This window comes from Ambystoma mexicanum, chromosome 13 (assembly GCF_040938575.1).
Source record: "Ambystoma mexicanum isolate Mex_15411 chromosome 13, UKY_AmexF1_1, whole genome shotgun sequence".
Taxonomy (NCBI): domain Eukaryota; kingdom Metazoa; phylum Chordata; class Amphibia; order Caudata; family Ambystomatidae; genus Ambystoma; species Ambystoma mexicanum.
In genome coordinates, this window is record NC_090938.1 from 663648826 (window position 1) to 663675155 (window position 26330).

The 26330-nt window shown below is 46.0% G+C and overlaps 1 protein-coding gene across 1 annotated transcript in view; it reads left to right on the forward strand.

Annotated features, from left to right (window-relative positions):
- The window catches only part of SOCS7 (suppressor of cytokine signaling 7), a 733557-nt gene extending 714348 nt beyond the window's left edge, over nt 1–19209 (forward strand). The window contains exon 10 of the mRNA XM_069634664.1: nt 16247–19209. The gene's annotated coding sequence lies outside the window, so the exon portion shown is untranslated. The remainder of the gene's footprint in view (nt 1–16246) is intronic.
- The last annotated feature ends 7121 nt before the right edge of the window (nt 19210–26330 follow it).

The window sequence follows — 26330 nt, forward strand, 5'->3', positions numbered from 1 at the left end:
TGCAGACCCTTTCAGTTCAAGACCCATTTGTCACAATTCACAAGGATAAGGTGGTCCTGCGCACTCACCCACGATGTGCGCCAACATTTATTTCCAAGTTTCATGTAAACCAATTAATAGAAGTACCCACCTTTTTCCAGAACCCCACTAAAGTGGCAGAAAGAAGCCTCCACACACTTGATGTGAGGAGAGCGGTGATCTGTTATCTGGAAAAAACAAGACCACTAAGAAAAACTATCAAATTTATCGTCTCAGTGGCAGCTGGTAGAGAAGGGAGCCCTGTCTCTAAATCCGCTATTTCAAAGTGGATCGTAAACTGCATCACACTGTGCTACACGCTTGCCAAGAGAGATCTGCCTTGAAGCCTAGAACACGCACTACTTTGGGCATGGGGGCTTCCATAGCATTCATTGCAAATGTTGAGTCCATTTATAAAGTAGCAAGCTGGAATTCTGTACACACCTTTACACAACACTACTGCCTAGATACACACTCTAGGTCTGATTCGCAGATTGGACAAGCAGTACCTTGCTACTGTTCCTTCACACATCCCACCACCATCTCTGGGTACGGCTCGCTAGTCTTTGCACAGCATGTGATTGTAAGAAGATTAACAAGCATCAGAAGAGATGCATTACTTACCGTAATAGCATTTCTGATGATTGGATCTGCTCAGATTCACATTCGCCCACCCTTTCTCCACTCATGGAGTAGAAGGAACATAGACATTGTACGCCTCTCTCTCTGTACTCACACATGATGGTCATAAGGCTCCCTCATGGCAGAAAAAAACACAATTGGAGGGACTTCGATGCGTGAGGTATTTTGGGTACACTACACTTCACGTTAGGGCTAGTGTTAAGTGACGCCTATGTCGACGTCCCCTTTCGATACTCGAAAGATGAAATACCGTGATTACCACTAGATGTCAGACTATATGCACAGCATGTGAATCTTAGCAGATACAATCAGAAATGCTATTACGGTAAGTAATGCATGTCATCTTCCCCAGCTGTGTTTCTTGGTCCCCCTTTCATTTATGGTTTTTGCACCTTCTGGTTTCTCAGGCTCCTGTGACCTTGATGGCTTTCACAGCTCGTATTTACAATATTTATACCTTTTATTTGTAGGCTCTGTCTGGTTTCTCAGGCGCCTGTAACCATGTCAACTTTCCCGCGGCTATCTGTCTCTGTAGTTACAGTCTGACATATTTGGAGCTCAGGGACTTGGGGCTCCCTCCAAGGTTCTCGTCTAGGTGTCCTTTACCTGCCTACCGGCCCACCACAACTCTATTGTGGTCGCACCACCAGATGAGATGCGTGTATCCCCTTCTCAGTTCCTTCTCCGACCTTGGTCGGTTGGAACACCAACCTTAAGGCGGTTTGGGTAGTGCTTCGCTCACGATCCTTGTTGCCACAGGCTCTGTAGCCCGGCGTGGCTCCGCTCTTTCAAGATCGGTTTGTATACAGGAGGAACAATGCTCTTTTGATCACAAAAGAACGTACAATAGATAAGAAATATGATTTGATAGGAAGCAGTGAACTGCTTACAATCGTGTCAGAATATCGGGCATTCTGACCAGTTTGTGGTGGAGGGTAAATGTAAGAGTCACGGGGGACAATACATAAGTGGACATACATAGATTAAGAACAGCGAACATTGGACATTTATAAATTCAGGTAGGCAGTATGGCCTGCTGTGCTCAGGATGTGACCATGATGGGTTAAGTGCCAGAGTGTAGGATGAAGAAAGATAGGTTAAGAGAGTAACTCGAGGAGGCAGGCTTTTAGTTTGGTTCTGAACAAATCAGTGTGGACTGTTGCTCGGATGTCCGGGGGAAGAGAATCCCATGCAAGTGGAGCAAGAAGCGAGAAAAAGCAGAAGCGAGAGGAAGCACATTAAGGGCGAGGAGCCACAAGAGTAGTCCAGGAGGCAGAGCAGAGATTGCAAGAAGGTGTAGAGGAGTATAGATAGTGGTGCCTTACTGTGGATAGATTTGTCAACCAGTAGAAGACATTTAAATCTGGCCCTGTTTTGTCAGCCATTCAGCAGGGTGATGGTGCGCAGAAGTAGGTGTGAAGTGAGGGAGTTCAAAGAGTCCTGGTAGCGAAGTTAATCATTTGAGAAGATGGAACGCATAGTTGGGGAGAGGATGCTGACACAGTAGTCCAGTTTAGAGCAGTCAAGAGTGGTTGAGATACTTAGCGGTGTTGAAAGGAAGGAGCTGCCTGATTTCGCTAATATTTAGGAGGCTGAGGCGAGCTGCAGTTCCAGTTTTCAAGATGCAAGTAGAGCAGGTGTGAGAAGGATCATAGATGACGCAGAAGTTTAGAGCTGTAGAAGTGTAGGGGACTGCGTCTGGTGGGAATTGGATAGGCAGAGGAAGAGATGAGCTAGGACTTTTGGCAGGGAAGAGCACCTCTGTTTTGGTAGAGTTGAACATCCGAGTGTGCAAAGCCATCCAATATTTAATGGCAGAGAGACAGTTGTAAATTTTGATGGGGCGAGCAGAGGAGAGTTTAGGATGTTAACCATGCAGAGTGTCTCCTCTGTGGAGCGGTTACCTCTTCTCCAGAGGAGTTACGTCTTGTACAAATCACATGAACGAACAGAGCGTTGTCCTTATTCGCTGACTGACGTTCAAGCTGTGTTCAGCATTGCCTCTAGCCAATACATACACAAAGGTTCTTTATGGAATGTAGTAATTGTAGGAGATGGTAGTCTTTTCCACATCCATATAGGCTGACACTGTGGTTTGGCATGGGAGTGTTTGGGAATGGGAGTCACTCCTAGTAAGGTCCAGACTGCTAGGGAGGGTCCTGCACAGTGGGCTCAGCTCCCCCAGCCTCAAAGGGGGGTGGGGAGAAGGGACAAATTGTCAAGATTCGTCACAAGTTTCTCCATTCCTTTGTTCAGGAGGGAACGAGACCGATCACAATGTAGACCACAGTGAGTCCCACAAACGTTGCCTGCAGCACCTTCTGGTAGATGTGGCTTAGCAAGTGAGGGCAACTTTAAGGATGGAAATGGAGTGGGTGGGATAAACAGACATCACTGAAGAACCTGTGCCCACAAAGATTTTAAGAAAATGTATTTCGTATTCTATAAGGCAAGTATCTTTGTTGCAGGTAACAGATAAGTAAACATTTTTAGGAAGTGTCCTAGTGTTTGGAGGTAGTGATTGAGTTGGTCATCAACGATGTCTGGCAGATTTGGGAATAAAAGGACCTAGTCTAGCCCCAAAGATGCTCATCCGGGATTCCACCTCACATAGATGGGAAGCAATGGGCTAGGTGGGCCAGCCTCTCATAGCTAGCAGGCTATGGTCATGATATATTGCGGTATCACCTGCTGTTAGATAGGCTTAATGTTAAGTATAGAGCATCCTTTCACAGGCCAGTACTGTCGGTAGTTAAACACTAGTTGTCAACCGGTTTCTGAAAAGTAAAGAGTTCTCCACGGCATGTCCTTGGTGGACACCACAAACCGAACGGATGGCTCAGGGCCCTTTGTTTTTAAGAACGATGGTGTAGATGTAATGCTCATTTTATAACGAATAAGTTAACTCAAGATGAAGTTTTCTACTGAAAAATGTATTGTGATGGGGATATAAAGAAATCTGGCTTAACACTATTCTAAAGGACCCAATTGGCTGAGGCCCAAAGGCCAAATAACAAACGTCCTAAGCATCAGTCCCCAGGACAAGTCCATTTGTTTCAGGGTTGTTTATAGTTGGCCAGCACACCTTCTTTGTTTGTCTTGATCTCTTCCTCAGTTGAGGACTTGGTCTGTATCTTTGACTTGGCTTTGCAGTGGTTTCTGGATGAACAGCTGGCCTTCACCCTGCTACCTGGGCATGGTATGGGTTGTCTCTGCTTCATTACCTGGGCAAGACCTGTTGGATATCCCTCTTGAGTTTGGGTTTGCTCTTGGCTTCACGGGTTGTTTTCTGCCCCCACCCCTTACCATTGCGTTTATGGGTAGGAGGTACCCTTCCCCTACCTGGGTTCTCAAGGGTTTCAATGTTTTGCTCTTGGCCTGGTACCCTTGCAGATGCCCTACCACCAGTCTGAGCAGGAGCACACACCTTGCTTTTCCTGGTATGCTTTTATTCAATTATTTGGAAGTGTACTGGAACCTACAATGATCCTGGTTGTGCTCTTTTATATTAATCTTTGGTTCTGGATTGCTAGAGTATTACTAGCTGCACGGGGCAAGTTCTGACACTACACTTACATGTCAAAAATGTGACATTTAACAAAAACGAACTACGCAACCATGTGCTGTTCCATCTTATCTGTTTATTTTACTCAAAATACATTTCAATTGATTTGTGCATTCCCTCAATTTAGCTATTCTGATTGCATATAGAAAAAACTTCCTCATCTAAGGACAATATCAATTTCCTTGGTTGTACCTTTGCAAAATTCCACTTCAGAGAATGCTTACACATGTTTCACTCTTGGGCCATACCCTTATGTGGACCTTTAGTCTGTTCCTGCTGTGAGTTCCTAAGCCATCCTACCAAGGTTTCCGATCTCCTATGGAGTGGTATACATTGTTATCTGGACCCCTCTGAGATCGGTCTGGTCCTCCTGGGCTTTTTCTACGAACCTGTAGAACAGCAGACTGTTCCTCCCCAGTTGTAATTCCTCTATTAGTAATCCCAGAGCCCTCTGGCTCTAGTCTATTCAGACAGTCGCCTGTAGCATTTCCAATGGCATCTGATGAAGGCAAACCATGACCCTCTCTAACAGTTTTCAATGTCTTTGTGACCTGGAGAGCCTGGACTGACTTGTAGTCGTCCTATTGTCCACCCAGGCCAAGCCTGGTGATGCCTGGCGTCTGGTTCAAACATGAACATGTAATCTTAGATGGGTCACATTTAATGAGGCTCTAACTAGTGATACTACATGTCGAAATGATTCTAATTGAATTAAGATCCTTGTTTGGTACATTGTGTGGCTCCACAATGGACTCCTGCTATCATTTTTTCTTAAATGACCAATGCTTCAGAATCGTGGTCAGTTTAGCAAGTACACCTACATGGTTTTACTCGATCACATGCAAGCACCAGATCCTGGGTTGGTGCATCAATGAAATATATCTTTGCAGTAATAATCTGCCCTTTTTAGTTACAAGTGTTAAGTGCTGTAAACATCATCTTGGAACAGAGCAAAGTACTTTGATATGCTGCTCTGCCACGGGGAATAAATCAACTGTACTCAACGGCCATAATAGCAATCTGACTATTGTTATCAGAGGAGGCTTTAATTGTAAAATCGGCTATGGGGAAGAGCTCTATTATGAGGAGCTCCGTTATTTGATACCTAGCCCCTGCTTCCTGGATCCCACAACCTCCAACTCTGCCCTAATGCTATTTATTTTAAAATATTTTCATTGATGGTATCAGACATCACATGAAAGGATCTCAGAAAAGAAAACAATAATGCAAAGAAACATCAAACAAAACCTTCCAAGCATATAGCGCAGCAATATATTCACATTTGGCATTAGAAGTCAGTCATGTTGGGCATCCATGTGTTAGACTGAATAAATAGGTGGCGGGGTTGGGGGGGATGGGTAAGAGGCCATAAGATTTACGTGACCCAGCACAGCATGCATCGCACAGCACATACATCAGGCTCACCAGAATGTTGTGCATAGCATCACAAATAAGGCAGTGCCAATTCCTCAAGGAGGCCCATCAGAATGGCATCAGAATGGCAGAACATCACCTGCAAAAGAGCCTTCCATGCTTCTAGATTCATAGTAGGTTCTTTAATACCTCTCTTCAGGGACCTATACCACTCTGCTGTTTCAGTGTGGACCATTTCAATATGTCGTTCCACCATAGGTTATAGCTTGGGCCGTATGTAATTTCCATGACCTGGCAATCCTTCTCTAAGCCAATACACTTACCAGGTCCATGAAATTAAAGGAATGGTTTGCCCAAAAATGTTTATTTCAAAAATAGATAGCCAATCTTAAAAAAAAAAAAAAAAGATTGGCATTTTCTTTTTTCGAAGTCCCTATGTAAAATTTTGAGCAATTCAAGCTCAAAGATAGCACATGGGGGCATCCATTTTGTGAAATGGATGCCCGCCGCTGTGCTCGCTTTGGCTTTTGCGGCACTAATGCAGGAAAAGCCAGCCAGCTGGCTAAATACAATATTTTTAAAGCTGCGGTTTTATTTCTAAGTTTTCTGGGCTCCTCCAGCCCGGAAAACTTAGAAAAAAACCCACAGCTAGTGCTTATTTAAAAAAAAAAAAAATAGGACTTACCGAGATGCAGCTGCAGCTTTTCTGCCTGTAGTCCCCGGTCCGCGTCCTCCGAGTCCCAGCACCAATGAAGGAAAAGCCACCCAGTGGTAGCTTTTGTTTACTACAGCTGGCTGGCTTTTCCATCATTAGTGCCGCCAAAGCGAGCACAGCGGCGGGCATCCATTTCACAAAATGGATGCCCCCATGTGCTATCTTTGAGCTTGAATTGCTCAAAATTTTACATAGGGACTTCGAAAAAAAAAGACAATCTTTTTTTTTTTTTAATATTGGCTATCTATTTTTGAAAGAAAAAATGTTGGGCGAACCATTCCTTTAACTGTCTTGCCTTGTCCAGACGGGGCTATATACCATATAAGCATTCAGTAGGGACCCATTCATATCTACTTACAGCTGCCTCTTCCAGGGCCTGTGGAACTTGGAGCCAGACACCGCCAGAACATATGCATAAAATCTGCAGGTTCATTGTTACACCATGGGCAATTAGGGATGGCCTGCTTGTTAAGTTGTACAAGTTAGTGCGGGGTCATACATGTCCTATACAATACATTCAGTTATAATAGATGAAAGTGTGCATTCCTAGAGATCTGTTTGATGTACATCAATGCTCGCTCCATTGTTTGTCATCTAGTTCACAGACCAAATCCATTTCCCTCGCACATTTGATTATTAGTACTCTAACACTTGCTCCAGCTCTCGAGCATTTATATATGCGTGACACAAGTTTCCACACATATTCCAGATACTCGTACGTCCCATCCCCTTTCCTCCATCCTTGTGGGGCGTGTTCCAACATGGGGACGGTACCGGAACCTTTGGCAGTGAAAAATGTACCTTCCCGTTTAAAATTAGCATAACATGCAGGGGATGTGGTCCCGGCTTGGGAACGCCCCCCTCGCCGAGGCCCCGCCCTCCAGCACCTCACCTCAATTCCTTTTCCGCACGAAAGGTGTCGGACCAGGCATCTAGGCGCAGAGAATTGTTTAACTTTCTGCTTGCTCCCTGTTTTGTTTTTCAATCTTCACCTCCCTTCGGTGCCTTGCCTCCCTTGGCGCATGTCTGCTGCAGGAGGATTACAAGCTGTGCGTCCTCCGACCACTCGTTCCCAGCCTCGACCCCCATACTCTCGGTTGTGAGTGCCTGGGGCCCGACCACTGCTGGGACGCAGGCGCGGGTTGCAGTGCTCTGTCACTGGGCATTGAATCAGTTGTCGTGTTGGAGGGAGATCTTCCACGCTTCTCCTCCAGCGCACCTTAAAAACTTAGTCTCTAGGACCTTCCATTGAGACCAGTTAGGCACTTTGTTTAGTATGGCTCCTCAGTGTGGAGGCTCCTTCCCAGGGGGTTCCCATGGGCAAGGGTTTCTTAGTTTCAGATTCTGGCAGATCCGAGGCAGTCGAGGCTCCCAAGCCAAGGGGGTCAGAGGCCCTACTGTGCTGTCCTCAAAAGGGAGATCAAGTTTGTCTCCTTATCGACCCCAAGGGGTAAAGTATCGTCGGGTCCTACGGCCAAGAGTCAGTCCTCTGCACAATACAGCATGACTACCGCCAAAGGTGCTGGGGGCACACATCCTACCGAAGCTCGCTCCCAGGTAATGAGTCAGGGCGATTTGGCTCCGTGCATACCAGTGTCATTTGAGGTAGACGCTTCTGGTTCAGATTCAGGGCCCAAGGCGTGTCCTCCCATGTCTGATCCAGCATGTGGCTCAAGGCCTTCGCGGCCTTCGCACCCTCCCACCCAGTGCGTGACTCAAGGCCCCAAGATGATGTATAGGCATGTGGCAGAGCCTGCTATGCCGGTGGCAATCTTGGATTCGTCCCCTTCCATCTGGAAGCAGCGGCGGACTGCATGGTGTAGGTTGCTGATCTCCTCAGGGGTACATCTACCCATTGCAACCTTACAGCTACACACATCTCAGCGCTTTGATCAGGAGCAGAGACCCCACACTTCAGATGGCCGGCCCCCTAGGTACCCAGCGACTTGCAAGGACAGTTTCTTCAAAAATTTCGATGGCAGGGTTCCTCAAGGACATGGTGAAGGAGGTGATCCTGCAGGTTGTGCCACCCCAGCCTCTGGGCCCTCTGCCTGTTCCTCCAGCGCTGCCAGTGCCTGTCCCTCCCCAGGTCCAGGCCTTCCCAGTTTTTCAGACCCCTCTGCCTCCTGTACCAGCAACGCCTCCCCCCCTCAACAGCCATTGGACCTGTCTTCGTCTCTGGACCTAGAGGGGACCTCGCCGGCACCTGTGTCCCAGGGCCTGGACTCCCCTCAGTTTGTAAAAAAGGGTTTTGGAGGGGACAATAACGCTGATGACACCCAGGACGATGAAAACTCTGCATCAGTTAAGGCCTTTCATGACCATCTTCAGTGCTTTGTGGACTTCTTGGGGGTCCCTCTGCACTAGGAAGCCCCCCAGAAATCAGAAGTGTTATCGGAGGTTTTGGACACGCACACCATGATCCGTTCTGACATCCCTCTCTAGAAAGATCTCCAGCAGTTAGCAAGACAGATCTGGGAGAATCCGAGGGCCAACGCCCAGATGAAAAACAAGTTGGACAGCCAGTTCAGGCTTATGGATGAGGAGCCAGTCCTCCTGGCCTCCCATTCTCAGCTGCATTCTTCAGTGGTGCTGCGGCCCACACTATTCTAAACCATTGTCTTTGTCGTTTTCCTCCTCGGGAGCCACCTCCAGTTGTCTATCCAAGGACGACAAGGTAATTGAGTCTGTGGGAAAACCATGCTGTGCCATATCAGGGCTGCATCTGTGGCAGGCCAATGTCTACGCCCTTTTAGCAGTGGCTAACCATAAGCTGTGGCGGGAGCTTGGGGAGTTTCTGCCTGACCTCCCTCTGGAGAGGCTAGCCTCCTTCAAGGCCGGTATGGCAGATGGCCCAGGCCGTTGTGCAGGACCTCATGGAGGCTTTGCTCTCCCACATCAATACAGCCAGCAGAGGGCTGTGCTTGGGAGTGGAGCTGAGAAGGACGGCATGGGTGCATGCATGCCACTAAATATTCCTCTGATGTGCAAGAGCGGATCCTAGATCTTCCCTTCGAGGCAGTGACCTCTTTCATTCGTCAACCGATGACGAATTGACGATGAAGTAAACCTCCACACAAACTGCCAAGTCCTTGGCCATCCTAGCTAAGCCAGGGTCGAAGCCCTTCCCTTAGTCTCGGGGCAGGACCGACTTCAAATCCTGTGCTTCCACCGGCTTCAAGGGGTTTCGGTACAACTGTATGCGGAAGCCGACCAGTCGCCCAGCGACAACAGGAGTAAGCAACCCGGGACTTTGCACGCTCCCCCCACCTCGGATGCTAAGAAGCAGTGACGTCAGTCAGGGAACACAGCTCCCCAGTAAGGGGGCCTGCTGGATCTCTTCCAGGACAGTTGTGAGTCCTTGGATCCTTTCTGTTGTCTCCACGGGCTTCAGTCTTCCTCTATCTTGCAGGAGATCCTTTCTCTTCTGGAGATGCAGGTGGTGGAACCGGTTCCTCAGCCAGGCGGGTGGGAGGGGAGCGCTCCGGCTTCTACCGATTTTTGCAGTACCCAAGAACAACCAGCCTGGCCTGAGGGTAATGCTGGATCTGTCATTTCTTAACCTGTCTTTACCGCTTGAAAGCTTCAACATGATACTCCCAAGCACATTGAGGAATCCCTTTGCGCAGGGCACTGGATGTGTTCCCTGGACCTCATGGATGCGAACCTTCATGTCTCTATTTACCAGCCGCATCAGAAGTTTCTGCGTTTCACGATTGTCATACCACTTCCAGTACAAGGTGCTGCCTTTCGGCCTCAATTTGGCCCCTCATCTGTTCACGAAACTGATGAATGCGGTGGCTGTCCTGCTCTGCCTGGAAGGCCATCAATTAAACCCAACATGACGACTGACAAGTCAGGGCCAGCTCTCCCGAAGAGGCGATGTACTCGTGCCAACGGCTGGTGGATGTTCTGCATAGGCTGGGGTTTTCCCTCAACTGGCGGAAGTCTCAGCTGACTCCCTCCCAGGATCTGGTCTTCCTGGGAGTGTGCTTGGACACAGCAGCGCAGCAAGTGTTCCCCACACGCGAGAGGCGCCTCTCTCTGCAAGGCGGTGGGGCACTTTCTGGCATTCTCTACCACCTTGGTATGGTGGTGCAGCACGCCCACCTCAAAATGAGGCGCCTTCAGCTCCACCTGGTGGCCAATTCGCACGAGGAGGTGGGTTCTCAGTCGGACAGGATCCCAATACCCCCTGCTTCTCCTTCCGGATATTCGCTGTTAGCTGATGAACTGCAATGGGGCAGTGCGAGTCCCCTTTAACCGGCTCAAGCCCACCCTTGTGGTGACAAAGGATTCCTCTATTACCGGTTGGGGGGGCTACTCTCTTCATGCTGCATGGTCCAGGGCAGAAGCCCTTCAAATCATTCTTCTCGAACTCTGGGCATTGGCCCTGGCGCTCAAAGCTTTTCTGCCCTTCATCAGGGACAAGGCAGTTCTGGTCTAGACAGACAATTCCAAGACAATGTTTTACCTGAACAAGCAGGGTGGCACCCGTTTCCCTCCCCCCAGTCCCCCACCTCTGCATGGAGGTTGGTTTCGATCTGGGATTGTGCCCTGACTGAGGGGGGTTTGGATTTCAGGGTTCCACCTCCTTGGAGACAGCAACGCAGAAGCGGACCAGCTGAGCCGCTTGGGGTTGAACACCTATGAGTGTGAGTTAATCAACTCCTCGTTGCACCTTTTCCAGAGATGGGGGTTTCTGGATCTGGACTTATTCGCATCTCATCACAATTCCAAGTGCCCCTGGTTTGCTTCATGGGTTGGTCTGGGTCAGGGGTCTCTGGGAGATGCCTTCCAGATCCGCTGGCACGGCTGCAGGTGTTGCGCCTTCCCTCCTCCCCCATTGCTCCAGCTGTCACTCCGCAAATCTAGGGTGATGGTAGGCTGCACCCTTATACTGATTGCCCGCCCCCCACTGGCCCTTGAGGGTGTTGCTCTCAGATCTGCTGCAGTTGTGCTCCCAGTGGCCTCTCCATCTTCCGATCCCCAGCCGCAGGGCAGGGCAGGGCAGGGCAGGGCAGTGGAGCACCCAGACCAACCAGGCTGGCCCTAGCGGCGTGGTTCCTGACCAGCTGAGACTTCAGCATGCTCCATTTTCGGGGGACAACTGGGACATCATACGGGAGGCGAGGAGGCTGTCTACTCGATCCCAGTATAAGAATAAGAATAGGGTTGCCATTGGGCTTGCGACTAGGGGCTGGACCCATCTCCTGCTCCCTGGATTACATGCTGGCATTCTCTGCATATCTGGCTCATTCTGGCGTTCGGGTGGATACATGCCACACCTTTTTGGTGGCCATTGGGGCCTTCAAGAATTTCTCAGACCACCTTTTTTAATCAGCCAACCTGGTGGTTAAGGCCCACCTCAAGGGATTATCCAGGCTTTTTCCTCCAATGGATAGGCTGTATTTGGTCTGGGACCTCAATTTGGTTCTAGGGGCCTTGCAGCGCAAGCTCTTTGAGCCGATGGCCTTGGTGGACATCCGGCTAGTGACACTGATGGCGTCACTGTTGGTGGCGCTCACCTCTGCGTGCATGGTCAGATTGGGCGAGCCCATAACCAAATTTCATAGCGAAAAGGTCATCTTGCACACTCCTCCAAATGTTTTGCCCAATGTGGTCTCTGTTCCATTTGAACCAGGAGAAGTGCCTGCCGGTGTTCTTCCAGAACCCGCAGTCTGAGGCAGAAAGGGCTCTACATTTCTTGGACCTCAAGGGTCCCCTCAAGTCCTATCATTCAGACAAAATCCTTCAGCCACTGTTCATTACTTTCGGGGGCTCGTCTCCCAGCACCCAGGCTTCCAAAGCTTCTATCGCCCTTTGGATGGTCCAGGCCATCTTTGAGACATATACAACCATGAAAATGATTTTAAAAAAAGAACACTTGAATCTAAAATGGTAACATTCGGTTGGAAATTTTGGTCAGTTTCTGGAGAGGATGTTGTCCAAGTTTTATATGCCAGATCCAATTGGAACCACACAAAATAGAAGTCACAAACATGCTTTTGACATAGAGATAAAACTATGTTGCGCTCAGCTGATAAAAGAATCGCGTGGTAATAAAAAAGCTAAATCTATCTCCATTAATTGCCAAAGACCACATTAGAGTAAGTCGGCAATACTATAAGAATTGGATGATTCAACATCGCTCTGCACAGTATCGAAAAGATGGCGAGGCAATGTTAATTGTGATGAGAGAGCACAGTTCTAGAAATTACTGGTCTCTGATTAATAGCACTGAAGTCTCAATCCCAACTGACTTTAAACCCCATAAGTGTATATGTGTGGTGTGACCACTTTGAGAATTTGTACTGTTTCCTCTTCCTCTGCGAAGGTTCCTGTGAATGAAAAGGCTAAACGGGTATTGGACGTGTCCGTAGATAATATAAGCAGGACTATAAGAAAAGCGAAGTCATCCACCTCTCCAGGTCCAAACAATTTGTCTTTTGTAACATTCAAGCAGAATGAGACCTTGTGGTCAAGGATACTTCACAAAATGTGATTGAAACAAAGGCTATGCCCGATTCATGGAAAATGTCCTATGTCCTTCTGATTTTTAAAAAAGGGAACCGTTTGAGCCCCACAAATTATCGGCCTATATCGCTGATAAATGTTGAGGCAAAGATTTTTGCATCCATTGTATTAGAACAATTAACCAGTTGGATGGGATGAGCAAGGCATTTTGGACATAAAACAGATCAGGTTTAGGAAGGGGATGGGGACAGACGTCAGGGGTGGTCTTGTCTCTACTTGGCAATATAAAGCACGAAACTCAAGCCAACTTCCGCTGTATGCAGCATCAATGGACCTCTCTGCTGCCTTCGATATGGTTGACAGAGCTATGCTCTGGCAGAGGCTATTGGCCCTGAACATCGACAGAGGTCTATTGGATATGATGATATATCTATACTGTGATACAGTGCTGAGGGTGAGGCTCAGTAAAGATGGGTTAATGACAAAAGAAATTAAGGCGATGAATGGCATTAAGCAGGGATGTGCTTTGGCTGCAATTTTGTTTAACTTGTACATGTCGGGCACGAGGGATGTCCTAGATGTAAGCGTATTAGTGGCACCAAAGGTGGGCTCAACAACTATAAAATGGATTGCATATGCAGATGATTTTTTGCTCTTCGTTCGAACCAAAATTGGATTGCAAAGGCTTATTAACTCTTTCGTGTTCATAAGCGATTTGAAACTCATAAAACGGTAATAATAAACTTGGGCCAACGAATAAAAAAGGTTTGAAACCAACATCGTTTATCGAGGGTACAAAGGTTCATCTGAAGAAAGCCATCGGTTACTTGGGCAATTCATTTTCTTGTACTAAGACACAGTTTTCTTAAAAATTGCTTAACGATGACCATATGGGTTGGAATTTTTTCTGGATATATTGTCACCATACCTAAAAACTATCGAAGCTTTAATATGGAGAAAGGTTTTATTTGCCAAAATGTATACCATTTGAAGCTATACGGGATGAGTTTGGTCTTTGAAAAGTATTATGGAATGCAAAAAGATAACCCTATATAGAAAAAGTGTAATCAGTGAAAAAAAATATTCCTTGTATAAGCTACTTGGTGACAATGTGACGGAAGAATTCATGCAGAATCTCAAGTGATGTTGAAGCACCACTTAAAATTGGTGTCACAATGAAATGTCTTATTGAGAACCCAACTAAGGTAAAAATGTTGGTTAAAGCTTTTGATTGGGTTGACAACAATGTAGTGATTATGAATTCGAAACTGTACTGTCAAATTGTATCTGCATGGAAGTGGTATCCAGAGCCAGAAAAATAAACTGTAAAATACCCTTCGCGGCATCTGAGGAATAGTATGATGCGTTTCAGGTTTAATGTATTAAATACAAAGGAAATCTGCTTCATGCGAAATTTAGTATCTGAGGAACAATGTAGATTTTGTTTAGTTGCTGGTGAAACAGAAACTCTGATGCATCTGTTATTAATTTGCCCAAAGCTGATTAAGAAAAGGATAGAATATTTTGCACCATTTGTTCATGATGTATCTAACGTTCAAAGGGATCAGGTTTGGTATGAAATGTTACATGGTTCATCAATGGCATGAAGCTCAGAGTGAATGCCTTTTTAGAGAACATCTGTAGTGTGATTTAGCTAGATCTAGACAAGTAGTAATTGAATTGTTATACAGAAAAGCTAATGAATTGTATCTCTAGTGTAAGCTTGCATTTTAAATCTTAGTGAAAGTAATGTTTTATTGTTATTGTATTGTTGATTTGGATGTTTTGTTCTATACGTTAAACCTTTAGAAAATCTCATAAAATTAATTATGTAAACCAATATACAATAAACATAATAATAAATCTGCCAAATAAATTAGTTCTGTAGGCATTACTGCCCAGACTAGTGGTATACAAACTTTGGCTCTCAAAATATTTTGGGCCACACACACCTCATTAGCCCTAGTCAGCATCGTAAATATTGGGGCATCATGGAAGTTGTGCTACAAGATTTCTGGAAAAGCACAGGGTGCAGATCCCTGGCTAAGAATGAGCCTGAAGAAAAAAAAGTTTGATAGCCGAGTTAAAGAATCTACTAAGAAGAAAATGGCTTGCCCCTTTCCTCTCGGTTAGTAACACTTGGAAATCTAGTCAAGCACACAAGTCTGTAATAGTGTAGTTCTCCTTCACTACCATTTAGATTCACATGCAACCTACCCATCCCCCTGAAGAGGGGCATATATAGCAGCAGTAAAAGTGACTAGAATCCGATTTAAAATGCCTCTTGTACCTAGAGCCCAGGGAGTCTGTTAATGGCGCACTGTGAGAGGAGAAAACGCCAAGCAAATGTAGAAAAATGACACCTGGCTTCATGCTTAACAAGGATGTCTAGTGTTATGGTGGATCATGTATTTATTAATGATGTCGAGGAAGCTGTCTACACCTGGCCCCCAGTCCTTTTCAGGAAACCTGCTACACAAGGAACGTTCCCGTTCATGTCCTGTCATACGATGAGCCCATAGAAAGGAATATTCATGATTATCGGTGCAAGTCAATACTATAAGTAACTTGTACTATGAGATTTATAACTCCTTTATTGGTTGGCACTACATTTTTCTTTTTAATGGGTGCATATTAATTATTTGCAATGCAATACCTGATAACTCATCACTGATTAAGATTGGAATTGCTAAAGGGCACATACAAATACAACACACAATGGTATTTGTCACGCTGGTTAGGCTCACGTGAGTGAAAGGGTCTTCTAGCTCATAAGTGTAGACCTTTTTATTTGTTTAAAAATGTCAGACTTTAGTATGGGGCAATGGATGTGAAATCTTTCTTGGTGACTTATTCCAATCCTTTTTAAGAGTTGTCAAGCAATGCACCTTCTCAGACCTTTGTGCATATGAGAGCGGGTGAGCAAACGCCTCTTTTGTTATTGGTCTCCCTCTTGCACTCTTGCGATGTGTACACTTACTTTCTGTGTATGTTGAAACCTCCCAACCTTCTAATTCAATGAGAAAGGCACCGCTCCCCTTTAATCCTGTGGAAGGGTGCAGGGCTGGGGGCGGGGGTGGGCTTTTAGAATTATATTTGAGGGGAGGCAGTGTACCGGCCGTGGAGACAAATGTTGCAACTGTTACATACTTTGGCCATGCATGTAGAGGGTAGGTAAGGCCCATAGGGCGAATGTGCATGTAAATGTTAGTTTTTGCACATGATTACATGAAGCAGGCCACCTGCCTTCCCTCTGTCTTCCTCCCTCCCCCTCTGTCTGGCGCACGGCCTGCCTCCCCCTGACTGCCTGCCTGCCTCTGGCCCCGTTTGCTTCACACCTGCTTTATGGTTTCATCCATTAATTACCTTTTAAGTTGTCATAGAACCTGAGCCCAGTATACTCTCTGCCTTTCTCAAGATTTAATTATGACTGTCCTTGCTGTCTTTCGTTCCAGGAGTCTGTTGACTGTGTGCCTCCAACAACGAGCCAAATCCACCTGCAATGGCAAGAGGGAGGCAAAGAAAGAAACGGAGGGAAGAGGCTGTCGGCACAACCATGGACAAAATGCCATTGTGGACCCATACAAGGGACAGTGAAAGAGGCTGCGTCCGTGGCAATGATTTCTGTCCTGGGACTCAGCAAAATACCCAATTACCGGAGCAAGTTAAAATAGACACTGCTTTAAGGCAGGTGGTGGAAGAGCTGCACATTTCTGCACTGCGTAGGATTGTGTTCAAGAATTTACAGTGTGGAACAGACTTCTGAGCCGCAAAGGGGACTATGTTTTAGCTTCAATTTATTTTTTAGGACATTTATTTTCAACTGTTTGAAAGAGACCTTCGGGGAATAGACTGTTTTGCAGAAGAATGAGCCAGCAGCATTTCAAGTACAGGGAAGACTCCTCTCCTTCACTAAAGTCATGGGTGTATTAGAAAGCACTTCTTACATCTTGTCTTAACGAGTGGACTGGAAGGTGTCTGTCCCTGCAGCACGGCTCCAGAGCAGCTGTCAGTTTTGGATACGCAGCATTGTCCTGGTACATCAAATCTCTAACAAGGGCTTGCTGTTCTAGAGTTGTCCTTTGCTCATATGTTGACTTCCACCTGGATGTGTGCAAAGGTGGGTGGTTAAACAGACTGGAGAAGAATTCCTTGCTATACAATTGAGGATGGTGCCGGTCTGGCACTGGTACCAGAAGGTCGCTGTGCGGCACAGATTGTTAGGATGGAAGTCGATCCTGGCTACAATATGTGCAAGTGATCATTTTCTTGCACAAACGATTTCTGAATGGAACAACTTGATGCTTCTCTCTCACACACACCAATCCTGCTCATGCTGCAGTGAGTTCCGGCAGACGTTCTTGGCCCTTTTGTTTCTGCCCAAACAAAGATTGCTTTATTCTGTTAGCTTCACTGCCCCATCCCTGGGATTCCTTCCTTCTAAAGTTCCCTGCCTGCCTGGGTGCGATATGTAAATACAGTTGACCTTTTTGAGCTGGATCGATATATTTTTGGGGTAATAAGGTGTCCTGTTTTTTTTTTTTTTTTTTTTTTTTTTTTTTTTTTGAGCTCCCTCGAGGCACTGACAATGTTCAGTTTTCATTGACTGCTTTTACTTGAATTATGGTGCTGTTGTGGACAGGAAATTAAGCAGGGTGGCAGCACTTTAAGAATGAAGCAGGACTTACAGGTACAGACCTTGATCCTCCATGAAGAGCTTAAGTTTGCCATGTTTAATTTCTCATATTGATGGTACTGGGAGCAACAGGAACAAGAAATGTGTGGCTTTCAACCCATCCCCCAATAGAAGGGAGGTAGGGAAAAGGAATTATTCAAAAAATGACTAATCTACCAGGTGGGCAGGTAGAGCCTGTGTTGAGCTTATCGAAGACTATTGGCACAGGCCACTGCCAAGTGTTTGTTTACTGGGCACTGAAGTGCAGGTTGTGATAGCCAAGCACTAGATCTTACTCAAAACTATGAAAACGTCCCCTGTTACCAGCCCTTGAGCCGCCTCTTGCCACAATTGGCTTTCTCCTGCCTTTCACTGAGGAGGATCTTAACTAACTAAAGGTGCCACTCTATCGTCCCCCTCTTGCTCTTTACCATCTGCCTTAGTTTCCAAGAGTTGTTGATAGCATAAGGCTTTGCATCTCTGCACAGCGCCTACTGAAACCTTATATTGAATGCTGGGCCTAACTTCAACCCCTGATGAGCTCTGCCCCATCCTTGGAGGGGCTAATCACTGGATACAGGGGGAATAAAATACTACTGAATGACGAAGTTCTCATGCTACTGTCTTTGAATAGTAAAACTGGAACGGGCCTATGCCCGAGCAGCGCAAAATGACTGTGATCTGTAAATAACGTTTGTGGGCATTGTGTTCTTATCTGCATTCTCTAGCCACAATCAGACCAGAGTAAGCTTGGCTTGCAGCCCTAGAGGATAGTTGCAGCTGGTCTGTAATCTTTAGCACAACCTGTTAATTGGAGCAGTGTCCTGTTTTCATCTGTATGCGGAAGTAGCAATGGTTAACCACCAACCTGTGTCACCAAAAGTAGACGTACACAGTAGCTGAAGCGTGTATCGTAGGTCATTCAGAAGCTTTCAAGCTTAAGAATGGCCTTGGTGAACTATAGTGATGTCCATTATGCTCAAAGGTACTTTCTCAGTGTTCGGCTCCCAGACTTACTGCTTGGGCCTTTTGCTTCCCTCTGCAGATAAAGTGGCTTAGAAAACCCCATCCCAGTGATGTAATAAAGTACCACAACCTTAACCATGTGGCCATTTATTGAAACTGAACAAAAGTAATATGGAAGCCAACAAAGTGGTAAAGACTGGGCTGTTAGTCAATGTGAAAAGGGGACTTTATTTAAGGTCACTCTAATTTGAAGATAAAATGGCTTAAAACACAAAATCCCAGGACCCTGCTCAGTCCAGTAAGCTATTAATCTTTGTTTTTTGTTTGTTTGTTTTGTTTCTGTGCTTAATTTATTAAGATAGGAGCTATATAATTTATTTTCATAAAAGATTACTCCATGCTGAACAGATTTGCAGGCCAATCTTAGGACTTGTTTTGATATGAACTTGACAGATGCACTTTGAGCGTGTTGGCATTTTCTTGTTTTTATTTTCTTTCTTTCCAAGCGCGGTCAGTGTCTACCTGTCGGTTTCTCGTGAAATGGCTCTGTCTGTATATAACGTATTCATAAGCATGGCTGGAAGAGCAACTGCTGCAGAAAAGCCTCTGAACCCTTGGATGGACGAGGACTTTTTATTTTAGGTCAATGTCAGTGAGGTGATCTGACTCTTGTGTTTGTAGTTACTTTTTATTGCGGTTCTGAACAATGGATTTGTTTTGTTGGGGACATTTGGTGGGAGGGTAAGGGGAATTTTAAATAAAATGTTTTGAAATGTATCTCTGTCCAGTGACCTTGTTGAAATGGGCTTTTACTGAAGTAATCCTTATCTTTTGAGTGATTTCAATTTTAAAACCAAATGAATGGAGAGATGAATTATGCACCTTTTAAAAAAGTACTTTAACCAGGGGCCTGGGTCCTGTTTGGTGTCTCTCTACGAAGATGGACACTTCCCTTACCCTTGGTGGTGGTGGGCTATGTGCCTCCAGAGAGGACCTGCTGAGTGTCACCCTGTCATTGAGAATGCTGCCTCCCGCAGTCCTTTGTTTACTGTTCAACATTGCTAATATGTGAGAGCGTGTGTGCTGTGCAGATCTGAAACTAAACATGTTTTACTTTTTCTGCAGGTTTTGGGAATGTTTTGAGGTTTTCTTTCTGAATGTGATAGCGTCTTGGCACTGAAGATAACTGCTTACTTAACAGCTAGCACACATTCATATGTTAACAAAGGCATGCAGTAAGTTAAGATGCTTTGTCAAGATCCTGATTGAAGAGGTGGTCTCTTGTTGCCTGGAAATGATGGTTCCCTTTGATATCATTAGTCTGTATCTTGGCACCATTGTGCATTTTGTTTTTTCTTATTGGGGACATTTCCTGCCAGACTCCTTTGTCTTGATGTTTACAACATATGGGATACCCTACCAGACGCACAGAAACTGTTCTCCTAGCTACATACAGCAAAGGTCTCCTTCCTGAGATCTGTTATAATTCGCACAGGTAAATCTCTCCAGATGAGCATGATTCCAAAACACTGCCCCACCCCGGCCCCCCCCCGCCCCAAAGGGACATTATTCCTTCAATAACCAATTTTCAAAAATGCTTATTCTGTATGTATTTTTATATTATATAGTTTATTCTTTTCTTACCTAAGAAAAAAATAAACCAAAGGTTTGTCAATTTCAATTTTCTGGATACAAAAAAGAAAAAAAACTTGAGAAATGCTACACATCTACCTTTGTCACTAAGAGCTGAACCTTCAGTGTTTTCCCATCATGCTTTGTGGCAGCCATTGCCCTTCTTAGTACATTTGTTCTGGCCAAGTAAGCAGGGTCCTGCAGTACTGGGTTAAGCCAGAACAACCTTGTATGCAGGTGGTTTCATAAATATCAGTTTTTAATGTCGTTTATTTACAGGGCTACCAATAGATACCTTTTTTGGGCAGATTTATTTTGGTTGCCTAATTTTGATTTGACTCTTCCTTTGCCACCAATTTTAAAGGTGCACAATGTGAGGCAATATGCCAAAGAAGGACAAGCCTGGTTATAAGCCTGTACTGGTTGCTAGATAACCACCACTTAGACGATAGGCAAGACGTTTTGATTTTGAGGGTTTAAGGAGATTGAAGTTAATGGGCATAAAGCCAAGCTGTGAGAAAGTTCTACACTGCCACAAGGCTCCTGTACTTTTTATAATTGTTTCCTAACTGTTTTATCCACCTTTCCCCTAATATGTAGTCCTCTGAAGTCTCATCAAAGGTATGAGTGCAGTTTTTGCACCATGAGTACTTTTAACCATTAGTATGGGTACACCTGTGCATCCCACTGGTGAGTGACAGCCTTTGTCATGCTATTGACTTACTGCATGCTGTACTCTAGGGGTGCCAGCAGCAGCCCGTTGCAACACCCAGCGTGAAGACCTTCATTTAGGCATGTTTATGAATAAATAGAATATGGATTTGTCCATGTATGGTCATGACTTCAGCCTGTCGCGGACAGTGAGTGCTGCACTTGCCCGGACCAGCCTTAACCACTCTGTGATGGTGTCTGAGATTCAAACATGAAGACACCTGGAAAGTTGAATGGATGGTGATTGGATGCCAGCCATATCTAATACATTGTAGAAACCTATGAACAAGTTAAAGCATGGAAGAGGCCAATCCAAAGACCAGATATAATGATCATGGCTGAACCTTTGAGACCCTCTAACAGTGAAGCTACTAGCTGTACATGAGCAAGACCAAGCCTGGTGCGCCCTTCATTTGTCCCAGGAGGTGCACCTGAATTGCAAGCCTTTGAGATCCCCAAAACACAGGTGGGCTTAGTGTCTGTTTCTGAAGTGTATACGGACACAAAGAGGCGAGAGTACTGGACACTGGGTATACTGGTACCGACATCATAAGAAACCTTCAGCTGCTTGAGACAAAGGACTTTGAAAAGCTTGCCAGAACTGGGGTCTCTGGGCCCAGACTGCTCCCTCAACGCTTGGAGCTACACATCCACTGAAAAGCATGTATCACTGCTCCAGCAGTTCTTCTCCCTTACCATTCCATCTGATTGGCTCCATGGGCCATGTTGATGCTCCCCCCCCTAATGCTACTGTAGACCAGAACATCAGTAGCTGCCATGCTTAACAGGCAGTCTTTCCTGGTCTAGTATTGACATGGGAAAAATCAAATAGATATATCCGATCACAAGCCAAGTCCACCCTCCTCACCTGCAGAATGGGGTACAATTATTCCGAAATACAATTCAAACATTGCCCCCATCTCGAATATTGATCCTATAATTAGCATTGTGGGAAAGAGCTAGATCAGGCCCAGAATCCTGGTCAGCCAATTGGTAGGATGTACATCTTCCTCGCACCCATTTCCTGCGAGCATCTATTCCACAGTTGAGGAAAATACAGGTCCTGCAGTACCTTGTTGTAATGGAACCCTCCCGTGTTTACCATTGGCAAGGGTTCCGTGTTCTGAACTGTTGGAAGGGCTTGTTGGCTGGGTGGCCATGGGGTCCATTTCTAAGCATTACACTTACAGGTTACCACCTACTTGCTGCGTCTGACCCTAATTCACTGGCAATGAGTATAAGTGAAGTAGACCCTGCCGACCAGACCCACGCAGCTGCTTTCTGCCGGCTGCTGATTGTCTTCACCCAGCTGCATGACTGGTGCCACCTTCCCAGCCCCGGCGAGAGGGTTATCTTTTGCCTGCACCTGCCATAGCCAATGGCAGCGTTGTCTTGGCATCAGTTGCCCCCTCCCCTACAGATCTTGGCTAGGGGGGCGCCCAAGTCGCGCATGCTGGAGGTGGTTGCTGCCACGGCAGTTCATGCATACAGCGAAGCACAAGGTCAGAGGCAAGGACCCTATGAAGTGAAGGGACACGGTGGCCATTTTGTGTTACCTGGCAACTGCAGTATTTACTTTGTGAACGACGCTACAGTCAGTTTATTTGATTTTTTTTTTACCTCGTACCGGTGCCAGATGCTGTAGCCCCTTATTTCTGATCCATCAGAACCGGTCTATCTGCACACTGAAGCGCACATGTCCAGGCACATAAATGTGTACCCATCGAACAGCACTAGCCATATCCAGGTATGGTGAGCAGTTTACTTTGTTGAATGCAGATCATGCTGCCTGCATAAAGGAGTGCACACTGAAGAGCACCAGCCGCATCCAGGTTTACGGTTTGTTTGCTTAACGCAAGGTGAGCTGACTGGGGCTGTGGCGCAAGCCTCATTAGACTTACAATTACACAAGAAGGACAATACATCCCTGAGACCATGCAGCAGAGCAACGTTAGGCCTCCGCCTGCTTTCTTATCAGCGCTGGGTGAGCCTCCAGTGCTGTGGGACCTCTGGGTAGATGCTTTCAAGGTCTACGCCAAGTACACTGATGATGAAAGGGAGACAGCACTGTTGAATTGTTTAGGGACTGAAGGGCTGAGTGTTCAGACATTTGCCTGGTGACGAGGTATGAATCCCCAGCGGTGGGGAAGGAGAAACTGTGGTGAGCTTATACGAGATTGCTTTAAGGAAATTGGAAGGACGTTTCGGGAAAAGGCCCAATGTGGTATTGGAGCAGTATAATTTATTTTCCAGGACACAGGGTACTGGCGTGTCAATTGATTCTCATGTTATGGATTTGCACACCCTTATATTTACTTGCAAAATCAGAGGTGTACTGCATATAAAAGAAAGCAGGTGATGATGACTAGTAATGCTAAAGTGAGGGAGATCTTATGGATTGACGGAGACCCTCCCCAGGACAAAGTGATTGAGATTGGCACGGGACTCCTCAATGGCCCTTGCAGAGTGCAGGTGGCCACAGAGAAAGTCGATAATGTGTCGGATTGTGTGCAGGCAGTGTCAGTGCCCAGGAAAAGTGGTTGAAAGACAGAAAATAGGCACTACCAATTGAACAGGAAAGGGACCGTTCATTGCCTGAGGAAGTCAAGAGTGTAGAAAGTGTGGATGGACGGGTCACTCTACTGGGGCCAAGGAGTGTCCAGTTTGGGGTGTGGAGTGCAGGAGATGCATAACCAAGGGACATTATGCCAGAATGTGCAAGTTGAATGGTGAGTGTGGCGGTGTGCAAGGAAGACAAGTTGTCAGTCAGGATGTTGGAAGCAGAAGCTGGTGCCTACGGTGTAGTGGGTCATGTGAGCAATGTGGCATGTGAAGTTTTTTTTTTTATATACATGTGGAAGTAGCGGCCAAGAAAGGGCTGTGGGACATGGTAACTGTAAATGGGGTGCATATTGAAATGTTAGATTGGATCACCATACACTATGATCTCACCAGAACTGTACAAGAAAAGTTATGGAAAGGAGGTATCAACCCCAGCAGGTATGGGCAAGTACCTATCAAAGTTCTGGGGTATGAGTGGACAAGAATAGAATCCAAAGAGCATAGAATGGAAGGGAAGTTGTATGTAGCACACATGGGTGAGGGCGTTCTGGGATGGGCCGAGTAAGCTGCCTAGGAAATGGGAATATGCCCTAGTAAGGATGTTCCTGTGTTGTGTGTGGAGGATGCAGAGTGAATGTGTCCGGAGGGAAGTGTATCAGCAGATTACTTGAGGAGCAAATACCCTACCGTGTTTTCAGACAATTTGGGCATGTTGCACTGTTTTCCCCATAAGATTGTGCTAAAGACATGGGCGACGCCTAAGATCCATAAGGTCAAAAAGGTAGCAGTGTTGGCCAGAGAGGGACTAAAAGGTGAACTTATCAAACGCAAGGACATGGTTATAATGGAGGAGATTGAGTCCGGAGAGGGGGTTCTCGCTGGTGGTTTTAGCACGCAAACATGATAGAGGCTTGAGAATGTGTATTTACCTCGGGGAGCTTAACGTGAGCATTTGGGTGGATCACATCCCTTACCTAATTTAAATAAACCTCTGGCGACCATATGGCAGGTAGCGTGGGTTTTCATGTTGGACCAATCTACGGTGTATCAGATAAACCTGCATGAAGAGTCTCGACCACTCATTTCATTTATCATGCGATTTGGGACATAGTTTGCATGCCTTTTGGTTGGCGTCGGCATCAGTCGTGTTCCAGCGGTTGATGCAGGCACTGGGAAAGTGCGTGATGTGAGCTACTTCCAAGACGATATTTTGATCTGGGTTAAGGATCGGAGTGGACATGATAATGGGGCTTCGAGTAATTGAGATTTTGCAGAAAGGTGGTTTGACTGTAAAATTGGCAAAATGTCAGGTGGGTGTTTCCAGTGTCACCTACTCTGGACACACATTGGATGTGAGTGGCATAAAGCCTAGGAAGGTTTGGTTAAAGTGATGAGGGAGGCACGTTCTCTATGAATAAGGAGCAGCTAAGGTTGTTCCTGGGAATGATGATTACTATGTAAAATGTATTCCATCCTATGCAGAAAAGACTGTGTGCATGCGTGTGTTATTGAAGAAAAACATCAAGTTTGATTGGTCGGAGTAATGCCAGGAAGAATGTGTCAAATTGAAGGAGGATGTGAATAAGTTTCTGTCGTTTGTTTAATCCAAAAAGTAAGACTGTACTTGCTGTGGACACTAGCAATGTTGTCTAGGTGTGGTGTTGGCGCAGTGGCAGGACGGCAAGTTCAGACCCATTGTGTTTGCGTCTAGAGTGCTCAGAGAAGGAGAGACGCTATGCAGTGATTGAGAGGGAGGCTTTAGCAGCCTCTTGCACATCTAGACATTTCTGGACGTTTTTGAAGGTTATTCCGTACGTCATTCGAACGGACCACAAAACTCATACATGTATTGACTACTAAAGGCATGTGGTCCGTTTTTCAGAGGATAGCAGAATGGATGGTGGATTTACAAGAATTTAATTTTAGGGTGGAACACATTCTTGGTCTGAGGAATGTGGTTGCAGACTGTTGGTCTAGGTTGCCTGTAGTCGGTCCGGACGAGGAGGTGTAGTGTGAGACTGCACTCAAGTTGCATGTGTGCTTCCAGCTGTTGACAAAAGTGAAAGGGAGAGTGCAGCAGATGTGGAGTTGGCATTGATCAAGGATGGTTTACAGGGTGGCTGGAAAATGTAAATGTCAAAGAGGAAGGGAAGGCCTATATGCATATTTTGAGTGAGTTGACGGAGGGCCCATATGGCATCACAAGAGGCAATTGGTTAATTCTGCCTCTCAATTTAAGGCCCAGGCTTGTTGAATTGGCGCACAAAGGTCATTTGGGTAGGTCATTGGCGACAAGGAAATTGCGAGAATCATATTGGTGGCCAGGAATGGATGAAGAAGTGGAGGAGGCTGTAAAGCAGTGTGTGGCTTGTTCCGTAAGTGATGAAAGCAGTGTGTTGCAGCCACTGCTGACTTAACCTGTAGAGGTTCTGGGTGAAGTGGGGTCGAAATTGGCATTGGACATCATGAGCCCTATAGATGGTCTCAGTGGTGAACTGAGATTTGTTGTGGTTTTGGTAGATTACACATCGCGGTGGGTGGAGACTGCTGCATTGGAAACGGTGACAACTGGGAAAATTATAGAGTTTTGCCGCGCATGAAACACTTGTGTAATGGTGCTCTCTAAATAAAATATCATTCATTCATTTTGAACAGGGTGTTTGACAGGGAAGGAGTTCCAGCTAGCATTGTTATTGACAATGGAGTTCAGTTTGTGTTGCTCCGCATTCAGGAGTTCTTAAGGAATCTAGGTATCTGGCATCACAGGACCTCGTTGTATAATCCTTCTGCAAACGGATTAGTTGAGAGGATGAATCGATTTGTGAAGGGGGCTATTCAACTGGTTTTTGACAATGGTTTAGTGTGAGGTAGTATCTGAAGCGTTGGTCTATAGATGTACGCCATCATCCATTACAGGTCGCTGACCGTTTGAACTCTTAAGGGTTAGAAAAGCAGGTTCAAAATTGAGGAAGGTGGCCCTTGGGGGTAGGGGG